The sequence below is a fragment of the Salvia hispanica genome, chromosome 6 (assembly GCF_023119035.1).
Source record: "Salvia hispanica cultivar TCC Black 2014 chromosome 6, UniMelb_Shisp_WGS_1.0, whole genome shotgun sequence".
In the NCBI taxonomy this organism is placed as follows: Eukaryota; Viridiplantae; Streptophyta; class Magnoliopsida; order Lamiales; family Lamiaceae; genus Salvia; species Salvia hispanica.
In genome coordinates this window covers 22,780,476-22,791,614 of record NC_062970.1, presented here as the reverse complement: position 1 = coordinate 22,791,614, position 11,139 = coordinate 22,780,476, and the positions used below count along the sequence as shown (strand labels likewise).

General features: G+C 42.0%; 1 non-coding gene across 1 annotated transcript; it reads left to right on the top strand.

The window, feature by feature from the left end:
* The first annotated feature begins 10,365 nt into the window (after positions 1-10,365).
* LOC125197585 lies at positions 10,366-10,472 on the top strand. Its single transcript, XR_007172121.1, has one exon. It is a non-coding gene; the product is annotated as a small nucleolar RNA R71 (small nucleolar RNA).
* The last annotated feature ends 667 nt before the right edge of the window (positions 10,473-11,139 follow it).

Below are 11,139 nucleotides of genomic sequence, written 5' to 3'. Positions count from 1 at the left end.
TTGCTTTCCCTTCAAACTATGTTTTTAGATTATTCTATCACGTGTAACTAAATTCATAGGATTCTAGGGATATGTTAGTAACGACTTTGGTTATACAATTCCTTTTTTTATTTAATATTCGTTTTGTTTTTACTTGCTACATAAACGTGAGAGGAGGTTGGCGAGTTAGATCCACTTAATAGACACTACAATTAGCTTCCCTTAAAACGGCACTGTTAATTGAGAGTGAGGACTTTTCAAGGATGTTAGGAGCTTTTAGGAGTTATGAATCTAGGATTGACAACCCTAGTGTTAGTAATCTATGCTTGTAACACATGGGCATAACTAGTGTGACTCGTTCTATCGAAGTATAAACTGTGCTAGGGTATTGTAGTTGGAATTTGTATAACTATAACTGTAATAGCACATCCCTGAAATTCTCTTATCTCATATATTTTACCTCTAGTTTTAGTTGCAATTAGCTGTTTACCGTTTTCGATACCCTTGTTATCAAAAGTTTTCATAAAAACCATTGTTTCTCCGAATAGTAAAAGAAGCTTAGTAGAAAGTAGCCAGTCGGTGATTTTATTCCCCGTGGTCGACAACCCGGTACTGACCTTTAGCTATACTAGATCTAACATGTATACTTGCAGGTATTTTTAGTGCTAATGAAAAGTGAATCAAGTTTTTGGCGCCGTTGATAGAGGAATTTGCCACCAACAGTCGCGGGTGGTCAAAGGACATGCATCAGACCAGGAGGGTTGCAGCAGTATAGGCAGACGAGGAGAGCTCCTTTGCCAAGGAGTTGGCGGAGCTAAAGGTTAGGGTGAATCAGATGGACATATCGAGGAGAGAAGATCCGGTTCCACCGACTTCCATTATCGCAGTCACCAAACCCGATGCTAAAGCCGCACCCGTTGAGGACGTCAACTATGTGCAACAAGGAGGCAGCCCCAACAGATCATTTAACAACAATAATTATCACCCTAAGCAGGGGGCGGTAATTACAATAATTATGATGGGAACAGTCCTCACCCCAACCTTTCGTACTCTAGCAACAATTTCTTGCAAGCCCGTGTTGGATTTAATGTGAGTAAAAGTAGAGTAGTTGAGCCCGTAAAGAAGGAGGAGAAATACGTGGCAGGGATCATGAAAATCCTTGAAGTGCTAGTGCAAGATGGAAAGACCAACGACACCAAGATTGGAGTCGTGGAAGCAAGGTTGAACAACCTCGAGGCTGGAATAAACACGCTCACAACTGCCGTCACCTCAATCAAAACTTAGATGGACCAAGTCCAACAAAAGATAGAGGAGGACAAGAAGGTAGCAGCGCGAGTAGCTGACATCAACAAAAAGTAGATCGTGAAGCAAAAAACAGGGGGCTAAAGCAGCTCTGGGGCCCAAACCAGAGTTTGCCCGACGCCAAGCGGACTACTGCAAGCGTCGCAGCGGGCCGCTACCGAGCAGGCAGAAGCACCCGCTACGAAAGATGCTCTCGTGCGGCACAATGGGATTGTACTCCCATTTCAGCCGAATAGGAAGTTTAAACTTGAGGAGCAGTTCAAGCACTTTTTGAATATGTTTTGCAAAGTGCACATTAACATACCTCTCGTTGAATCATTGTAGGAAATACCTAGGTATGTGAAACTACTTAGGGAAGCCGTGATGCGAAAGAAGAAGCCTACACAGGCCGATCTTAAGTTGCCTCTTCATTGCAGTGAGATCATTCAACGAGAGAAAGCAGTAAAGCAGAGAGATCCCGGCCAGTTCATCATCAAGTGTTCAATTGGCCAAGATAAGGTGGACAAAGCACTCTGCGATCTTGGAGCTAGCATCAACATCATGCCACTCAAATACTACGAAAAGGTCAACAGTGGACCAATTATGAAGGCAGACTGCACGATTAGGTTGGCCGATAACTGTTGTAATTTTTAGGGTCTAATTTAAGTACAAAAAACAAGTTATAATTCCCTAAAAATACTACTTATGCAAGTATACAGACGTGCAATGCAGTATAAAAGGTGTCGAACCCACAAGGAGGAGATTAATTGCTAAAACTATTAAATCTAACTAAAAAGCGATAAATTTATAGTTTTATAGGCTTGGACAAACGACTCAAGCAAATAGATCGAGAAAGTAAACCTGAGATTAGCACAATAAAGGGAAAGAACTACTCCTAATTTGGTTCGGTTTGTTTTTTCACATGACTTCTATTTCCTAATTATTTTTCCAATGCTTTTAGGGATCGAGGAATTGTACACCTAGGATAGGTCACGTCTACTAGGCTCTACTCACCAACCCCTCACTCCTACAGTCGCATAGTAAGCTCGGGATTAGCTTCTAACACTTCAACACAAAGGATCCACCCCCGGTTTATCACCTAATCGGTTCTAACTCGAAGGTTCCTTATCTTTGTTTGCTCCTTATTCTAAGTTAAAGAGACATTAGAATTAAGGAAATTTCCAAATTAAGTTTACATGCTCAACTCAAGAAGTATAAGAATAATCACCTAAGATAAGAACTAAAAAGCAAAGGAAATCATAGAAATTCAAATAAATAAGTTCATGTTCAACAACCCTACTACAAATTAGGAGTAATCCCAAGATCTAGCCACCCATGGTGGTCACAATAACAAGGAAACAAGCTAAAGATAGCATGGAGGACAAGGCTTGGGTGGATGAAGCTTCAATCTTGCTCTTCTTCTTCAAGTGTGGCTTTCAAGCTCCAATTCTCTCTCAAAAATCGTTCCAGCCGCCAAAAAGTCCCATAGGAAGTCATGCCCTAGCTTTTTATATAGTTTGGGCTGAAAAAATAGGCCCTGTCAACTTTGCCCGGCCGGGCATTTTTTAGGACAACAATCGCCCGGCCGGGCTTTTTGCACTGCAATGCGCAGTTTTCGTAAAACAGTCATATCTTCTTCATCCGGACTCTGATTGAGGCGCGCGAGGTATCCATGCGGAGATCTTTCGAAGGTGAATGCAATGGTGGACTTGTAGAAGCATTTAAAATTGAGCTTCAAGGGCTGATTACTGTTCAGATTCGGACCATGTTTTCGTTCTCCTCTCTCTTTCTTATAGTTTGGTCTTTTGTCCTACAATATATCAAAATGAGTACATTTTTCATCTTAAAAAGTGTGTTAGTATAATGCAATAAAGGAATACAATTTGATTCACATCAAATACCCCCAAACTTAAGTCTTGCTCATCCCGAGCAAGTCAATACAAAACACACTCTTTAGACCTCTATGATCATTCTTCTCACATCACTCCGACCCTCACAAGTCCTCAAAACTTATTGGATTGACCTCGCATTCACTCGCAAGTAAGACTTTGGAACATGCAATGTGCACCAACCAACCGACCAACCACCTAAGAGCTTGTCACTCCACTACACCAATGTTTGCTCGGGTAGTGCCTAGAGAGTCTCAAACCGTCATAACTAGATCATCAAAAGGAGTTCTTCCGGCTATTCTATTTTTTTAAGGTACTTAAGGTGTTTCCCCCAAACTTAAACAAAACTAACCACTAACAAGTCATTGTGATGCACAAATCAAAGGACTTTGATCATTTGGTTGTAATGAGGCTTTTGGTCAAGGTGGGATCATATTTGGCTAAGTGACTCACCACCAATTTTATAGCACTAGCACATCCATTACAAATCTCACATCTCAATTACAAATCTATACACACCCCCAAAAATGAGATTTTTCATTATCTCAAAACTAACAAACCAATACATTTATTCTATTTTTATTTTTTTAAATCACTTTTTTTTTCTTTTTTGTTACAACATCATTTACCACCTAATGGCTCAAACACAAGCCTCTTCTTGTCACACAAGGAACCCTCCCGTGAATGTGCTAGCACTCTAACCTTGGTGATCGGGACCGAGAATTAAGGGCTAAACAAGGACATATAACATAGGCTCATTTAGTGACTTAAAATTTTCAACAAAGAATAAGGCTTCAAAGCTCAAAATTGGCTCACTAGGGGTTTATGAAGGGTAAGGCATGTAATAATATGGATGTGAGGCTTAACGTCCTATTGCCTAATCATTTTCATGCATCAACAATAACAAGTTCACAATTCATCAAGCTTAAGTCTAGAAGATCAACCTTAAGGCCTTTTTTCATCAATTTTTCAAAACCGGAATTATCCTTTCTCCTTAGCTCAAGAAATCGGACTCCTAAGGACACTACATTCACTTGATCGAAATATGGAAGTTATAGCTCTCAAGCGGTTAATAAGTGAAAGAAAGGTTCCGCGGCCCAACTCTTAAGAGAAACTAAGTCCACGCCAACAAATCCTAAAGGAAACCATGTGCCTAGTGACATTCGAAAGAAGAAAATCAAGCATGCTTATACACAAATATAGGAAGAATTTAAGCCAAAATCAACACTAATCAAGCGAGCATGCGAACACCCCCAAACTTAAATCATGCATTGTCCCCAATGTGCATACTCATGAAATGCAATAGTAAAGAAATGGGTAAGAAGACTCCCTTAAATCATGTTAAGTCGGGGTGGGCGGGTCGGGTATTTCTTACTTCGGCACGGCTCCTCATAAGTAGCTGATCCTTATTCCTACAAAGCAAAACTAGAAAACAAACTATTTTCAATACCCGGTTCAAGATAAAAAACGAGGGAAAGAACCGAGTTAAGAAAACCCTCGCGATCAAAACAAAAACATAAACAAATAAAAACTCAAACCACATATGATGGGTTGCCTCCCATCTAGCGCCTTTCTTTAACGTCTTTGGCTAGACCTTCCATCTTCTCTTTCTCAAACAGTGGGCTCGGCCAAAGGGGTCTCTTCCATCACCTCCTCATTGGTCATTCGGTCAATAAGGTATGGCTTCAATCGATGCCCATTCACCTTCCTCAATTGGTTGGTAGCGGGATCAAAGTACTCAACCGCTCCATGGGGGTACACCTTGTGTACAACAAAAGGCCCCCACCAACGTGACCTCAACTTGCCAGGAAATAGCTTCAAACGAGAGTTATAAAGAAGTACTTGTTGTCCCACATGAAACTCCTTGGGCTTGATAGCCGCATCATGTAACTTCTTTGTTCTCTCCTTATAGAGGGACATGCTCTTGTAAGCATCAAATCGGAGTTCATCCAACTCATTCAAGTCCATCTTCCTCTTTCTTGAAGCTTCCTCATAATCAAGATTCAACAATTGCAAAGCCCAAAAAGCTCTATGCTCAAGTTCGACTGGGAGGTGACAAGCTTTGCCAAAGACTAGCTTGTATGGAGATGTTCCAATGGGAGTTTTGTAGGCGGTGCGGTAAGCCCACAAAGCGTCATCTAACTTAGCTGCCCAATCCTTTCTTGAAGGTCTAACTGCCTTCTCAAGAATCCTCTTAATCTCCCTATTGGATACCTCGACTTGCCCGCTCGTTTGGGGGTGATATTGGGTAGCTACTTTGTGATGGACTCCATACTTAGAAAGGAGGTTCGCAAATACTTTGTTACAAAAGTGTGAACCTCCATCGCTAATGATGGCCTTTGGAGTCCCAAAGCGGTTGAAGATGTTTTTCTTCACAAATTTCATCACCACTTTTGCGTCATTCGTAGGCAATGCAACCGCTTCTACCCATTTGGACACATAATCCACAGCGACAAGGATATATTGGTGCCCATTAGACTTAGGAAAAGGGCCCATAAAGTCTATCCCCCAAACATCGAAGAGTTCTAACTCTTGTATGTTGTTCATGGGCATCTCATTGCGCCACGAGATATTTCCACTACGTTGGCATGTATCACATTTCTCCACAAATGCCTTAACATCCCTAAAGAGTGTTGGCCAATAGAATCCCGATTGTAACACTTTGAAGGATGTGCGTCTTGCACCAAAATGCCCTCCGTAGTCAGAACTGTGGCAAGCGGAGATGATAGCGGGTTGCTCCCACTCTCCTACACACCTTCTGATTATACCATCACTACAAAGTCGAAATAGGTATGGATCATCCCAATAGTATGCAAGCACCTCATGTAGAAACCTCTTCTTTTGATTGTATGAGAGGTCATTGGGCATGATTCCTGCAGCTATATAGTTGGCCAAACTCGCAAACCATGGAGTAGTCATCCCTATCATCATGATGCTTAATACTTTCTCATCGGGGAACTCCTCAGCGATTGCTCTATTTTGTTCATCTTTTGAGAAGACAAGTCCCTCCAGTCTAGACAAATGGTCTGCCACAAGGTTTTCAAAACCTTTCTTATCCTTGAATTCTAAGTCAAACTCTGAGAGTAGGAGAATCCATCTAATCAATCTCGGTTTGGCATCTTTCTTTGCTAACAAGTATTTGATTTCCGAGTGATTAGTGAATACAACCACCTTCGTGCCCAACAAATAGGCACGAAACTTGTCGAAAGCAAACACTACTGTTTCCTTCTCTGTTGTGGTGTAGTTCACTTGGGCATTATTTAAGACCTTGCTTGCATAGTAGATGTCATGAAATAGTTTCCCATGTTTTTGTCCCAAGACAGCCCCCACGTAAAAATCTTACGCATCACACATCAACTCAAATGGTAGTGTCCAGTCAGGGGCTATGATAATGGGTGCCTCTACTAGCTTCTTCTTAAGGAGCTCAAAGGCTTCTAAGCATGCCTAAGTGAATTCAAACTTGGCTTCCTTTTCCAACAAATTGCACAACGGTTTGGCTACTTTTAAAAAGTCTTTGATGAAGCGCCTATAGAAACCCGCATGGCCTAGGAAGCTCCTTATCCCTTTTACCGTGGTTGGAGGAGGGATTTACCGTGGTTGGAGGAGGGATTTTAGCAATGACTTCGACCTTTGCACGGTCAACCTCCAAACCTTTTTCGGACACACTATGTCCCAACACAATGCCCTCTCGCACCATAAATTGACATTTTTCCCAGTTTAGGACCAAATTAGACTACTCGCATTGTTGAAACACTCTTCTTAAATTGTTCAAGCAAATATCAAAGGAGGACCCAAAAACTGAGAAGTCATCCATGAATATCTCCATAATGTCCTCATTCATATCATTGAAGATAGACATCATACAACGTTGAAAGGTGGCTGGGGCATTGCAAAGCCCAAATGGCATCCTCCTAAAGGCAAAAGTTCCCTTAGGGCATGTGAAGGTCGTCTTGTCTTGATCCTCCGGTGCTATAGTGATTTGATTGTAGCCAGAGTAACCATCTAGGAAGCAATAATGTGAATGACCGGCTATGCGGTCAAGCAACTGGTTAAGAAAGGGCAACGGAAAGTGAACTTTCCTCGTCGCCGCATTTAGCTTCCGATAGTCCATGCAGATCCTCCATGAATTCACCTACCTCGTTGGTAATGCCTCATTGTTCTCACTCATCGTGACTGTCACTCCCCCCTTCTTAGGTACACATTGAAACTGGGCTAACCCACTCGCTATCAGATATAGCGTAAATGATGCCAAAATCAAGCAGTTTTATCACCTCTTTTTCCACAACTTCCTGCATCATTGGGTTTAGTCTCCGCTGCCTATCTCTTGTTGGAGAGCTGCCTTCATTTAACAAGATCTTGTGCATGCGTACAGCCAGGCTTATGCCCTTTATGTTGGCTATGCTCCATCCAATTGCTCCCTTATGATGTTTCAGGATAGCAATAAGGTCATCCTCCTCTTTTGGACTAAGGAGAGCGGAGATGACAACGGGTAGCTTACCCTATTTTCCTAAGAATGCATACTTCAAATGCGAGGGAAGTGGTTTCAATTCCACTAGTGGGGGTTCTTCAATTGAGGGTTTCAAACTTGCTTTAAAGCAACTCTCAGTGTACATTGATGCAACCCCATCTTGAACATTTTCTTCATAATCGAACTTATCATCACAGGTTGATGACTTAACTTCATTGCCTTCACTTTCTAGATCGGCAAGATCATATACACTCTCCTCAATCTGTGCACTGCAGCATGATTTCTTGTATATGCACTTGTCAAGGGCATGTACCACAAACAAGCCTTTGTATCCATAGACTTTTTCATAGCCTTTTCCACATTCACTGTGATCTCTTCCCCATTTACTCTAAAAGTTACAGAGTTATCCTTGGCACCCAACAAGACATCTCCAGTAGCCAAGAAAGGTCTCCCGAGTAAGATAGGAACCTCTTTATCTTCCTCCATATCCAAAATGATAAAGTCTACAGGGATGATGAATTTGTTCACCTTGACTAGGACATTCTCACTATGGAGTGATCCGCTAGTTGCAGAGCTAGCTCAATTGGTTCCATTCTATTTTCCAATCCAATGGATCGGGCGGTTTTCAACGCCATCAATGATATACCAAACCCTTGATCAAGGAGACACTTGACTAGATGCTTGTTTCTTATCTCACATGAGATAATACACCCTTTGGGTCTCTCCTTTTTGTGGGAAGACTCCCTGAGATCAACTGGGAGCAATTGGAGCTCAATGACATAACTCCTTTTTCTTGAAGATGCTCCTTGTTGGCAATCATGTCCTAGAAAAACTTTGCAAATTTGGGGAAGTTCATCACCATGTCCACCAAAGAAATGTCCACATTAACTTTTTTGAACATATTCATCATCCACTCAAAGCTTTTTTCTTGATAGGGCTTTCTCTTCTTCCCCGTTATTGAAAATGGCGGGGGTGGTAGATAATGAGGAAAGTTATATGGGGACATGGGGTCTAAGGCAGGGCTCAACTTCGGCTTCTCTTTCTTTGGCGAGTCGGATTTCCCCTCTCCTCTGTCACTGTTGCCGGATGCAACCGATCCTTGCCCTTGCTCCGCTCCTAGGGGTAGCACGGTAGTCCCCTCACTCCCTTCGTCCGCCCCTGCCTGCGAAGGTTTTGAGCCTAACACTTCGTCCGCCCCAGTATGCGAAGTTTCGGGACCACCTAGGGTGTCCATAATAGGAGGAGGAACCAACTCTCTTCCACTTCTCAAAACAGCCTTGCATTGCTCGTTACCTTTCGGATTTGGAATGGTGTCACTTGGTAGGCCTCCAGGTGGCCTTGTGTTTGATGCCGATGATATGTGCCCAATTTGGGTCTCTTCATGGTGGCATCCATTTGTAAGGAGTGATTCTGTTTGATGCCTCTCGATTGGTGTTTTGGGAGGATATTTGTTTGTGTTCTAGGTGTTTTTCTCCAAGAGTCATGGTGTAGTTTGGGGAAGCATGTGAACAATTGTTGCCGGAGAGGTTTATGCTCAACTCACCGACAATGAAGAAGTTTGAACTCCTTTCAGATCGTGGCCAAGGATCCAGTTCGTGTTCTCGTTACCGACGAGAATTGTACCAATATTTGCTACTGGTAACAAGATCATTGCTGTTGATTTGCTCTCATGGATATATGTGCTTGTGGTAGATATATGTGCGTGTGGCCTTTGGATTCTACTGGCTAATATCTTATGCTTGGGTGAAAGATGCTGTAAAGGAGCACATTTACTATCATTTGGTTCAGTTCTTTGAGATCATCTACGCTTTTGGAGAATTGTTTTAAATGCTCAAGATGTATTTTCTACTTGGAGTTAGAATAAATTTTAGTTGTTTTGTAGTTCTCTTCTTAGTTTGATGCTTCCTTTCCAATATGGTAGCATTTGTTTTACCTTCCATCTTGAGGGGGAGTGTTGAAATAGAAAATAAAATAGTAATTTGGTTAGCTTTTAATTAGGTAGTTTAGCATTTTTCCAGCCTATATAAAAGGTATTTTATTGTAAATTGTAGTCAACAATTCCACAATGTAGTCAATAAAAATATTTTCCTCTAAAAAAATAAAAAAAATAAAAAATGGTGGCATCCATTTGCTGAAACTTATCTATTACATCCTTCTTGAACTGATCACTTTCTTTTCGGTACTGATCATTCTCTTTCTTGCTATCAGACATGAAGGAAGAGATGGCAGCTAATGGGTCTCCAACTTCGAGCTTCTTTGTTTCAAACCCGGGAGGTGCATTTGGCCTCCAATTTCCACTAGTCCCTTGATTTCCTTGGTTCCCTTGGCGAAACTGATCGCCTTGTAAATATGATTGATTAGGGCCTTGAATGTATCCTTGGCGGTTGCCCACATAATTCACATCCTCAGTTTCTTGTACAAGCTGACACTTATCAGTGTGGTGATCCCCTTGGCAAACTCCACATTTCACAATGGCATCAGTGGAGGGAGCACCTATCTGCATGGTTGTGAAGGCCTTTCACCAAAGCCAACTCTTCATCACGCAAGCTATCACGAAATGCCTCCGCTTTCTTACTAGCTCTCCGTGAGCCATGCCAAGTCTTCTGTGCCGCCGCTTGAGTTTCGAAGACCTCTCTCACTTCATCAAAGGACACCTTCATCAAGTCTTCCTTGCTCGCGGCATTGATCCAACGCATATCTTCATAAGTTAGACCTTTGCAGAACTTGTGCAACTCCTTATTTGGATCCATCCCATGACTTGGGCATTTTCGAATAAAGTCAGAGAATCTATACCATGCCTCCGAGAAGGTCTCATCATCCTCTTGTTTAAAGTTGTGGATGGCCTCTCTAAGCTTGTCCAGCCTCTCGATAGAATTGAACTCAATCAAGAACTTCTTCTTGAGCTCCTCAAATGTGGCGATCTTGTACCCCGGCAAGAAATCATACCGTAGACGTGCCTTTTCCCGTAGAGTGAAAGGAAAAAGGATTCTTTTGACTGAATCATTGTGAGCTCATAGAACATATTCAAATGGGCTATGGGGTCTTCATCACTCTTCCCCCAAAACTGAGATCTTTCAGTAATTAAACCGATGTAGTGAGGAGGTATGTTGACATTATCCGGTGCATTTGCAAAGGCATCTTGATGATCATTGACCTCTTGGAAAAAATCACCAAATTTTTCTTCCGGTGGCACATTTCCCTCTCCACCATTCATGTTTTCGACAAACAACAATGTATCTTCTGAATCTGAACTTCCTGAATCAAAACCTCTCTGTCTTTGTCTCACTGAACTCAAGGTACCAAACTCGGCTAAAACCTTTGATCGTGTAAACATACACTAGGACCCCTGACAAGCAGAAAATACCAAGCACAACACAACAACACGAATCAAAGCAAATAAGGGGTTAAGTTGGCACGATGTCACCCCTCTACAGGAAGCGAGAACCTCGACAACTCCGAGATTAGTCCTAATAATAGTGTGTGCAGTAAGGAAAGTGTTCTAGCATAAAATCCTAAGAGTGG